A 12,475-nucleotide genomic window follows, 5' to 3' on the forward strand; every position below is an offset into this window, starting at 1 on the left:
ATAGTGAAGTTCCTGCACGTGGTAAATCCGAGATCACTAGAGATGCTTTCAGCTTACTTTTCTGTGTGCTGAAGATGTGTAATGAAACACACAGAAAAAATAATCCCACTTTAATCACTGAATTTCAACTACCCATATGAAAAGTGCCAAATGCTTTCACCACTGGAGAATGTCTTTGATTTGTCTTTGATGTAGATTTAACAGTGTCAACTCACTACTTTAAACAGCAGATGTACTTGGATCTGACCACCTGGAACATCTCTTTGGGAAGGAGTATCTGGCTCTTGCACTTCTCAGACCCTCATTACAAATCTAGATTTGATTTACAGACTATAGATGTTCTACTCTGCAGCAGATATTTCTTAAAAAAATCTAAAATAATATCAGCCTGAAAAAATAAGGGAAATCCATGATTAAGACTGTAATCTCATCCTTGCATTATTATACTCTGCAGAAGGATAAGTAAGGTTTGAGAAGAATGTCTATGTAAGATACTAAGCATATCCTGTGAGATATACCCTGCAGAAATATTTCTAAAAGCCAATAATACTCCCCAGGAAATTTGGTTGTGTATTTGCAGTAGACTCAAGGCCCTCCAAAGGCTCCATACTTTGACTTATGACAGTGCATGAGGGGGCAGTTTCTGAAGTACTTGAATGTGACATGAATCAAATATTTGGTTGTGGGGTTACTCACACATGTGCTGGAAATGGAGACTAGCCAACCCTTTCTATATGTAATTGCATTAATAGTAAAAATTTAAATAATAAAATTTTTAAAGAAACAAGAAAAAATGAACCATAGCTCAGCCTGCACTAGAAAATTACCTTATTGACATGCAATGTATGAGCATGCTGTGATCTGACCCCACCATTTGCCCCATGTACTGGTTTCACTGTGTCCAAAATTTCAGGGAAACATTTCCTCTGAATGGTTGTTTTGTTTTCTTATGTGTGTTTATAAGAGCAGTTCTTGAGACAGAAGGTGAGCTTAAGGCATTATTGTCTACAAGTACTTCAGAATTTCTGGAGTTATGGTAGTGGTTCTAAATAAATGAAACAGCAATTTTCAGTTGTAATCTGCATTTGTGTGGGAAAAAAAAAGTTTCTTTTCAAGTTGAAAATTTTCATGTTTGTTTTCTGGTTGAAAGATAATGTTTTTGAAGTCTGATGTTTCATAAATTAACGTGGTACAACATCTACCATTATATTTTGTGCTGGTAAATGTTTCCCATTACTTTTGTTGTTCAGCCAGAAAGCTGCATTTCTTCATCTATCATGAGGGCAGAGTTGAGGTTAGGCCAAACAGTGCGTGCAAAGTGTTTTTCAGCTGTTGTTTAAGCAAGTTTTAGCTATTTCTGCAGCTGATTTAGAGTTCTTTGATCTGTCTCATTCACTATAAATATAGAGAAGATGTAACCACGATCAAGGCTGCAAACAAAATATGCTGACCTTAGTTACCCCTGGGCTAAAATAATGATGGGATGCAGGAAAGGAAAGAAAGCAGGAACAATGAATTAAAGTAGAAAGAATCTGATTCTTCACTTACTTATACAAGCTTGTTCCAGTGAATTCCACCTAATTCAGTGAATTTATTTCTGATTTACAGTGGTGTGTGAGAGTAAAAGCAAGCTTCATATAATTGCAAAGAAAACTAAAAGGAAACATGACTAATGTTCTGTATTTCTCTTGTACCACAAATTATTTCGATTAAATACATTAAAAAAGACAGGACCAAGAAAACATTTGGATAAAATGCTTCTTCATGAAACCTAAGATCTATACAATAATGTGTGATTTAGTGAAAAATACTCTCGCGTGAACACTGAGCCCATTCATTGTCCTCTGCAGAGCTTTTCATGGTCAGACAGAGAATGGTCCAGTGCCACGGTAAATTTTTAACATGACAGCTTTGCTTTATTTTATTTCTCCATGTAGTTTTTCATTCCTGAAGATAATTTGCTAATGTTTTTCTGTTTCACCAGAGAGGCAAAACTTTGATTGGAAAAGCACTTTTTATAGCTTTGGGGTGCCTGGCAATAAGCACTGGGAAAGAAGTTGGATTAAAGACACAGTCCCCTTTTGGAAAATGGAAAAAAACTCAAGAACAAAAGATTGAAAAGATCAGAATCACATTTGAAATTCAGTAGGCTGTATTAATATAGAAATCAATGATCTGAAATCAAGTATCTTCTAATGCAGTTGACTTTTTTTACACTGTACACGACCAATTCTGATCTTTTGGGAAGGTACAAGGCTGACAATTTGATATTCATTCCATTTCATATTGTCCAGTCACTGGTGTTGTTCTTTTGGTTTCCTTCCCTTTGTATCTCATTCTAGATGAGGCACATTCCTCTCCCTTGAATGCTAACAGTTTTTTCTAAAACTGTTTTCCCTTCTTGTTCAAGACTTTCTCCTTTAAATACACATGACTGCTCTGCTCTGCAGTAGTGTGGCCTATCTTGAGTCCTGTGTACAGTTTGGGGCACAATGATATAAGAAGGGTATAAACCAATTAGAGATTGCCCAAAGGAGGACCACGAGGAGGTGAAGCCTCTGGAGGAGAAGCCATATGAGGAGCAGCTGAGGTCACCTGGTCCCTCCAGCCTGGAGGAGACTGAGGGGAGACCTCATTGCAGTTACAACTTTCTCATGAGGGGAAGTGGAGGGGCAGGCACTGATCTCTTTCCTGTCATGACTGTGACAGGACCTGAAGGAATGACCTGCAGTTGTGTCAGGGAAGTTTAGGCTGGATATTAAGAAAAGGTTTTTCATCAGGAGGGTGGTTCTGCACTGGCACAGTGGAGGATCCCTGGGGAAGGGATCACAGCACCAAGCCTGGCAGAGTTCAAGAAGCGTTTGGACAATGCTCTCAGGCACATTGGTGTGACTCTTGGAGCTGTCCTATGCAGGGCTGGAGCTGGAATTCCTGGATATCTTGGGTCATTTGGGGTCAATTGTCCCAGCTGTGTCCCTTCCCAGCTTATTGTGCAATTCCAAACTCCTTAGTGGTGAGGTTGGAACAGAAAATATGTAGGATGTGAGATGATGTTTATAATCTAATTCATAACAACACTGTGATAAGCACTCCCACCATATTAATAAACTAAAATGCAGGAAATGGAAAGGGGAGAGGAAAAGTTTGTAGTGTAGATATTTCCTGAGGATTCTTTTCTTTCCATCTGCAGGTTCAAAATATGTAAGTAGCAGAGAAGAGTCTTGAATGTGCCACATATGCCTTGAGCAATGATCACAACAGCTTGGTTTGTTAAGTGTGATGTTCAAAAAAGATAATTTTTATCTCAGTCAGTTAATAGTTATTTCAGGTTCCAAAAAGCACAATGTTTAAGGGCTGCTTGTGCGATCAAAGTTCTTGGATCACATTTCATTCTGCAGAGTTGAGTGTCATGGAAAATGAGAGAAACTGAAATTTTGACCACTACCACTACTGGGTGTACAGAGTTCTTGGGAGACATTCTTCACACCATTGTAAACCTGGAGCCAAAGGGGCTTGTGCAATAACACTGTCTTGATTTAAACTCACCCAGTAAACATCAAATGCAAACTATATCAGTTTATCTTTGGGAAAGCGATTTATAATTGAGAAAAGGCTGTCAGGTGATAAAGAAATTATCACTTTGCTGTGTAACCCATTCCAAAGAATAAATACCACTGGTAATGTCAAAAAAACATACACTTTAAATACACTTCCAATATACCTTGTCCTACAAGATCAAAGCTGATTGCTGTGATCTCCTCCTGGTACATATGCTTTGGAATTCTTTGCTAAGCTTTGCAAATTTAAGTGGAAATAAAAAAATTATGTTTATTTTCAGAAAGTGCTGATACTGGCTCTGTCTAGACTGTCAAGCAAGTACTTTCTGCATTTAGGCTATGTTCCAAATACAAAAAGGAAAGTTGGGTGTATAGCCAAAGAGAAATCTACAGTGTGCTTCAATACATCCCCCAGACTGGATCAATCAAAACTAAGACTTCTGGGCACACTGAACAGCATACTTGCCCTGTGGAATGTTAGCAATCCATAAATCCTGAACATTGCATTTAGTATTCATTGGGGACGAATGACTTAAGAACACTAATTTGTTCCTTCATGGAATATTAGAGCTGCATGATGAAAAAAAACCACTGGGATGTTTACTTCTGGAATCTATCAGCTTTGTCTCAGTTGAAATGCTGATGCTTTTGTTTTCATTATTGAAGTGTTCCAGCTCATATGTACTATGTACCTATCAAACCTAGCTTCTGAACAGAGTTGATGTCTACTTGTTATCTTATGAAGGCAGATTTACATCCTTAAAGGATCTGTAAATTCAGCTGTAAGTTCTCTAGCTATGGGGAAGATTTTGATATGTCATTGTAATTTTAAGGGATTTGTTGCCAATCTGTCTTGAAGATACATTTAGTGTGTTTAATAGGATCTACAAAATCCTTATAATGATAAATAAAAAAAGATTTTCTGAAATTAATTATGAAGATTAAATATTTTACTAGAGTGAATACAGCTGTAAGATATGGACAGAAGAAACACTTCTTTTGCCTGGAGATTGGAAAAGAAACATAAATCAAAAGATCTAGAAGTCTAAACTTCTGATTAAGAGGTGATTCCATGTCGCCTCTTAAGTGCTGATTTACTTTCTGTGAAAGTTATAGAATATTTTCAGAAGTAATACCCAGTCCAGAACAAATACATACCCTCCAGCTTTTCTGAAAATAAGACCATTACTTCGTTTTTGGGTTAGTTTAATGTTTGGTTGGTTTTGGTGATCTTGGAATTTTTTATTTTCCTGAGGCAGTATTAATACTGTAAGTCTAAGCATCCAATGCCTTAAGTGGTGTGAAAGCTGAATTCTGAGCTGACAACTAGAGTATTTGTTTGACAGCTCTTAAGGATAATAGTGGCCTAGAACATTCACCTTTTTATGCATCAATAGGCAATTAATATATTATATATATATAAATGCTCTTTTGGAAAGAGGGCGCACAAACAAATCTAAGGTTGCTTGCCAATGACTTTCAGAACAGACCCACAGTCTAAGCTGCTTCTTTCTTGATTCTTCTCTTATGGTAAAGCAAGAAAAAACCCCACTTATCAGCTAGCTTCCTTTTATCCTTCAACATGGCTTACTTTAACCCAGGAATGCCACGTGGCTACGCTATGAATTAAATTTCTTTTTCATCTTGTGTTCCAAAAGCATAAAGATATTCAAAATGTTCATACTCCTAAGCCTTATTGACCAAAATTGTTTATTTTCCATATCTTCACACTTTTCTGGGGGCAAATAAGTTTGGATAATACTGCTAACTAGTTATTTCCCTGCAAGTAGCTTATTAATTTTACCTGAGTAAATATTAAGTGTGTTATTTGTTAATTGATGTTACAGCAGTGACACAATTTATAGATAAAATGTTTTTATCTTGGGCAAAATATATCCATGGGCAACAACATAGATGGTTGTAATTAGTTAAAAAAAGGAAATAACTGTATTTGAATTTGGCCAGGACAGAGGGATTATTGCAATATGTTTGTGAGGAGAGGTATTTGGAAAATTAAATGCCTCTAAATATTCCTGGCCTCAGTTAAATATTGCATTGAAAGATGGCTGGCAGTGGCTAATTTACTTAGCCAGAAATACTACAGACATTGCCAAGGCTAAACCAAATTTAGTTCTTTCCTATTCATTTACTAAGTGAAAAGTATGTGACTTTGATGCTAATGCAGTGCAATAAAAATCAAATCTGTGACAGTTTCCTGCTGCCAGTGGACTACTTTGCAAACACTATGGAATCATCTACCAGGGTAAGAAAAAAAAATCAGTTTCTTAGCTTTAATAAAAAATACACTGACCTTGTTGAGTCTTTGTAACAATTAAATGATGCAAAAAATGTTTATAGTGTGGAGACAATATGCACAATACATTTGCCTCTTATTTGTGGTAATATTGTCCTCAAAAGTGGCTAGAAAACCTATCAAGCATGGAAATGGAGGGATGGACAATTTGTATGAGGAAATTGGATTGGAAATAGCATAAAACTCTTTTACTTCTCTTTTATTTCCTACTATCCAGAGTCACCAGACACCACAACAAGATATGTAATAGGTTTGAAGGGTAATTAAAAGGGCTTTGAGAAATTTTGCTGAAGTAAACAAGGATACCAGTGTATTTAACATCTGCAGAAATCCTTGTTAATGGAATCTTAATGTATTCATAGAAATCTCTCTTTTAAAATAAAGTATTATCAAATTAAAATAATTGTCTATATTTTATATAGGACTAGGAAAAATCAAACAAAATGCAGGTTTCAGGAAAGGTGAGTTCCAGGTAGGGAACTGTTTTGGATGCTTTGAAGCAGCAAGTTTATGGAATCAGACAGAAATAGGTAGGAGTAACCTGCTAGGTGTATATGTGCCCCACACAGAGATGGACTTGGAAGGTGGGAGTAATCATCTGGAAAGATAATTAAAAAACAAGGAGTCGGACAGAAACAGGAAAAAAAACCCATAGCAAATCAGAACGAGGGCCCTGATCCGGCAATATTATGTGCATGTTTAACTATACCCTTGGGACTTGTTGGATTTATAGGAAGTATTCACATAAATAAGGTGAACCGTCTGCAAAGTTGAGGCAAAGGGCCAAAGCATCTGTCCTCAATCTTATAATACAGTGATGCAAAATAAATTACCTGAAAAATAATGGAACCTTTAATTCCAGTACTCTGAGCCTTTAATTCCTCAGTGTATTATATGTGGATTCATTACAGTATATGCACTGAGTCTATTTAAACAGCTAATACAGCATGTAAAATAAACTTTTCTGATGTAGGAAATACATTCTCATCTAAGTGAAAGCTGAACTCATTTCATAATCTGGTTTATGTCTTCCACATGACCCAAGTGATTAAGGCCAAGTGGAATATATCTTTTAATAATACTTGCTGTAATAGTCATGGGTTTAGTTTGTATAAACCTGAAATGCCATTACTAATGAAGAAAAAGGATTTTGTTTTTAAGCAGAAATTGTCCTTTTATGTTAAGGTTGAAGAAACGGTAACAATTCTTGCATAATGATAGCAACTAATCTTAGTTTTTCTTGTTAGTCAGGATGTTTCATACATTAAACATTAGGGATCATATGTATGGCTGACAAAGATGATGTAGTTTATTATAGTTTATTAGCCTAGAGATAATATCTAGTATAAGGTGCAAATCTACTCAAAGGCCAAACCTGGAACAAAATTTGAAGGAGGCTATCAGTGAAAAATCCATTGGTTAGCTTTTGATTAGTTATTTAGGGAGGAATTAAAATATGTTTCCTGGAAAAAAACAAAATTTGAATGCTAGACAGATATCTCAGGTACTTACATTACTGCATACTGGGACTGACTGACTTTCTCAATGATGCTGAAAAATATAGAAGTCAGAACAATGGTCAGATAACTGATATTCCTTTTCCTGGAAAAGCAGCTGCAAAAGGGGCTTGGGTTGCCTGGATATTGGTTGCCTGGATATTATTTGCCTGGATTTAAAGTGGGCTAAACTCCAAATTTTAGCCAAAAGGAGTTTGAAAAATCAGAAGATAATTCCAGTGTATGTGCCATTCCATTGTTGTTAAATACAATGGAAAATTCTAGTCCAGAGAGAAAATAAGGCATAATAAACTGAGCTTAATAGTATTTGTTTATATTAAATCATCCATTTTAAGCAGGATTTGACTGTGTTGCTGAGAATGTAGTCTTCAATGTCCAGACTTGAACCCCTTCAATAGCATTAGGGATACAAGTGTGTGCATTTCTGTTGTCTTTACTTTTTGCAGTTTCTGGACATCTGACGCTTCCATTTTCTTCTGTCTTGTTTATTTTTATTGCTTTTTAAAGTGTGTATTAGGCTAGAGTTATTGCTCGTTTACTCTTTCACCTCATTGCTCACCTAAGGCCTTTGCAATCCTTAGAGTATTTTAAAATTTTATTTCTGTTTTCATCAGGTGCTGGCTCTTCTCCATACTCTGGCACTTTAGCTATTCAGGGATGCATACTGTGAGTCAGCTTAAGAGTTTCTGCCACAGCCTGATATTCAGAGCTTGCAAGGGCATGAACTGTTTACATTAATTTTTATCAAATGCTGATGCTTTATATGTGCTCTTCTGTTAAATGGTGAGAAAGTTGAGGTTACATTTCCCTTCCTAATTTTTATCTTGAATCCCAAAGGCTCTGATTTATGTTTTGGGTTAATAGCCCTTCAAAATTTTAATTTAGAAATCTTCTGGGCATTTGGACAGAAAGCAGGTATAATTCATTCTGAGGTGGCATGTGGAGAAATACCTTCTCTAGAGACATCCTGCAAGACAGTCAGCCTGGCCCCAAAATTGGGAAGGTGATCTCGGTCAGCACAAATGAAGGAATAGGAGATAGTCTTAAATATGGAGACTCCCATGAAGATGTTTTTGAAATCTTGAGGCACATCAGGTAACATTTCAGCTTTGTGAAGGTAGAGAAAAAAATACCTGGGGCACAGGGTAGGTTCAACCTCGGTTGTAGACAAACCCTGGTTGCTAGTTAAGCTTCACACAGCCCTGGTGGGAGGGGAAAGAGAAATAGAGGTTAAAAATGGGAAAACTCATGTGTTCATATAAGGATAGCTTAATATATAAAACAAAAGCTGCACCCACAAACAACCAAACCAAGAAATTCATTCACCACTTCCCATGGGAAGGCAGATGTTCAGTTGTCCCCAGGAAAACAGGGCTTCATCATGAGAAACAATGGCTTTGAAAGACAAACTCTACCACTCTGAACGTGATGCCCCTCTCCTTTTTCCTCCAGGTTTATATGCTGAGTATTACACCATATGGAATGTAGTATCCAACAGCAGATCAATGGGGTCAGCTCTCTTGGCTGTGCCCTCTCACAGCTTCTTGGACACCCCAAGTCTTATTGCTGGTGGAGTGATGTGAGAAGCAGAAAATGCCTTGATGTTGTGTGAGTGCTGCTCAGGAACAGCAAAAACATCTCTCTGTTACAAAATCCAAACCATAGCTCTATATGAGTTACTGAGAAGAAAATTACCTCTGTCCCAGCCAAGACCAGTACAAGCAATCATTAGAAGACTTAACATGAATTTTAAATTAATTACATGGAGGATGTGGCCATGGTGTCTGATAGCCTCACAACCATTTACTTGACACACATCAACCTTGTAAGAGAGGAAATGCTCTTTTCCTTATTTAACATACTAAGAACAGAAACATCAGTTAGAGTTCACTCTGATGTGATGTTTGTAGCTGGCTGTGGGCAAGTCACTAATGTGGTATTCTGCAAGGCACATTCAGAGGTGTTTTTTCCTCACTTAGGGATCAGAGGCAAAGTGCTGACTTCACTGTGGGATTGTGCCCCAGGGAACTCAAGCCCATTTCAAGCTTGATCTTGTTCTTTCTGAGTTTGGTTTTGATATGCAAACAAATCCTAGACTTTTGACCAATGTCATTCACCAATTCCCTGGCAAATCAAAATTAATTCTAAGCCTCATCATTCTTCTCACTTATTACTGAAAAAAACAACGCTGAGTTTCATATTTGAATAGTTCACAAATTAAGTACAATGTGGGTTTTTTCCCCTTCTAATAGAGCTAAGAGGAAAAGAGAATATTTTCTCAATATTAGGTGTTAGGCTTTTAATTTTGCACTATAAAAAGATATGTCTGTGAGATATTATTTTATAAAATTCTGGAAGCTCAAATAGACTCTGAAGATTAACATCTGAATTCCAGTAAACTTCACTACTACCGTCAAGCAGTTTAAAACCATTGTTGATACAGAGGCTTATTAATTGCGAGTATAGTCTTTGTAATTGCCTAGTCTAGAAATTGATGAACAAAGTCATTCCAGAAAGCAATCAATTTGGAATCTAATTTGTTGGTGAAATGAACCATATAAACAAAATGCCACTTGCAGTTTGACTAAAATGAGATGTGCTTAACGAGCCTATCATCATCTGTAATATTCATCACGATGGGTCACGGTTACATAAAATGTCATAAATCTCAACCAATGCACATAAAGCTGAAATGTAAAATTGTATTCTGAAAAGAATAAAACAGATGGCTGCCCCATGGAAACATCCTTACATTTCACATGTTCTATTCACTGACTTTTGGGCAAATCAACTGAAACTCTGTGTGTGGGGGGAAAGGGGTGGAAGCAGGTATTTTTTCAGAGTGCATTTTACCTTGTTATCCATATTGCAAGTTGAGACTGATTGGGGAGACAGAGGTTCTACATCTGAGTGACCAAATATAAGCCCTTTTGGAATAAAGTGATCAACAACTTTTCTATCTTTGTTTTGAACTGCACCAGAGCAAACTATTCTAGGCAAAGAATAGATTATTGAAGACAGCATGGTGAAAGCTTGAAGATTTGGCAGAATGTGTTGGATTTCCTTTTTTTTGTAATCAATAGTGATGAAAAAGAGCTGTAAGCAAAGTTGCAAGTAAAAATTATGAGGTGGTTGGATGCTAAAAAGACACTCAAAGGGCTAAAGAGCTGACTTGCCTTAGATAATATGAAATCTAATTTCTATTTCTTCAGTGCTTAGCTAACCAGACAGTATGTCTTCTCCCTTCTGACTCATAAACTTATTTTTCTTTGGAATGTCTAAACCAAAAAATCTGCAGTTATACATTTAACATTTAATATTTGATAATTGGGTATTACCCAGAAATCCCCCTTTAGACAATTTTTTTATTAAAAGATATCTGAAAGTCCAGGAAAATATGGGATTTGCTTAACTACAAAATTCTTTCTTGTAAATAGTGAAGGAGAAAAGTCCTGTGTAGGGAGAAAATTTTAAACTTTTCATGGAGCTCCAGAACAGGGCAAAAAAATTTTAAAAGATGGAAGGAAAGAAAAAAATAATTACTACATATTAATTGTCTTCTATGACAGATATTTATATTTAAGTGTTTTTTTATCTATGGATATATGCTCATGGAGATGTATATTTGTGTTCTGTGACTGTGTGTAGATGTATCTGCATATGTGTAGAAATGTATATACATGTGCTGAAAGAGAAAGAGGTGTGAGTATTTTGCTGAAGCCCTTTGTTCTGTGAAAAGATATGGTCTTTTGGTGTACAAACTATAAATAAAACATCTGCAATGTTGTTGAAGTGTTTTTCCCCTTTTTCTTATCATAGGATTTTGAAGCAAAGGAAAAAAATCTTAGGTAGGGGGCTGGATTGTGATCTACAGTAATATAAATTCATTGGTTTCAGTTCAGTTGTCCCAGATGACAACAGCACAACAGAATCAATCCCCTAATCACTGAAGTGTTACCTGATGGTTTTTAAGATATGAATAGTCTATTGATTTCTGCTGTCAGAAGACAGTGTTTTACAGTAGTGTGTTTATATAAGTGAGAGAGAGAAAATAGCAAATTAAAATCACTACTGCAAAAAAATAATTCTTTTTGCCCAGATAAATGTTTTTCAAAGAGAAAATAAATCTCAAAATACAGGGGAAAAGTTCTTTTGGCTGGAATTATTCTTTCCTCCTGTCTGCACTGTTGAAAAGACCTGTTTTTCAGGAACATACTGACCAGTATGTGGATTAACACAGCGAAGAAAGAGCAACTCCTGCCAAGTTAGCTCTGGCAGAAAGCTGCCACCATGCCTCTGGTACAAGGGTGAGCCAAAGGGCCCCACAGGTATCTTATTCCACTTGGGGCTCCATGGGGTGAAGGCTTGAGTCTGTCCACTTAGGAGATGGATTTGATAAAGGTCCTGGTGAATTTCTCTAGCCCTGCAGTTGAGATCAATTAGGACCTGTTCAATAGAGGTAGTCCTTGGGTAACAAACTGTAGGGAGTGCAGCAGGGCATTTGCAGGTGACCCACTAACCAACCCCTGCTGTGTCCTGTTGGGAGAAAGCAATAGTGTTCTAACATGTAAAGTGCACTGACAGCCTTCAATAGTCAGATTTATTTGAAGGAAGTGGTGTAATTAGCTGTTTAATTTGGAAGAGAATTCTTGAGGTGATAGTTTGCAAATTGTTGAATCAATTAACTTTTCATAGGGAAATTGAGATTTGTAAATTTAATGAAATCAATAGGCAGCTACAATGATTTTTTTAAAAAATACTTTATTCTAAGTAAAAACAAATTTCTGAAAATCATTATGCATACTTAATATTCCAATAAGAGCTCTACTGGCATGCAATAGTGTTTGAAATTGATCTGTATGCCTCTTGGCTACTTTATCATCTAGTGGAATACTGGGAAAGGTATTTCTTTACTTTCCTTAGGGTGTCTGCCTCACATATTTTGAAATGGACTCAGAGGCTAGGGAGAAATTTGTTTTCGACTGAAAACATAAAAAGAATGTAGCACTTTGCCTAGTAGTATTGGAGCCAAAGAGGATCCTGCTTAAAAAGCTTAGTTAATATTATCTCAGACAAGAAAGTTTAAA

The 12,475-nt window shown here is 36.5% G+C and overlaps 1 long non-coding RNA gene across 12 annotated transcripts in view; it reads left to right on the forward strand.

The window, feature by feature from the left end:
* The window catches only part of LOC148223892 (uncharacterized), a 123,815-nt gene that overhangs the window by 23,846 nt on the left and 87,494 nt on the right, over positions 1-12,475 (forward strand). For 11 of the 12 annotated variants that reach the window (XR_015803045.1, XR_015803043.1, XR_015803042.1 and 8 more), the window contains exon 1: positions 5,770-5,820. The exons of the other annotated variant lie outside the window; for it this stretch is intronic. This is a non-coding gene — a long non-coding RNA (uncharacterized LOC148223892). Of the gene's footprint in view, positions 1-5,769; positions 5,821-12,475 lie in introns of those variants that run through there. 12 annotated transcript variants of the gene reach the window in all.

This window comes from Sturnus vulgaris, chromosome 4, assembly GCF_052056855.1.
Source record: "Sturnus vulgaris isolate bStuVul1 chromosome 4, bStuVul1.hap1, whole genome shotgun sequence".
NCBI lineage: Eukaryota > Metazoa > Chordata > Aves > Passeriformes > Sturnidae > Sturnus > Sturnus vulgaris.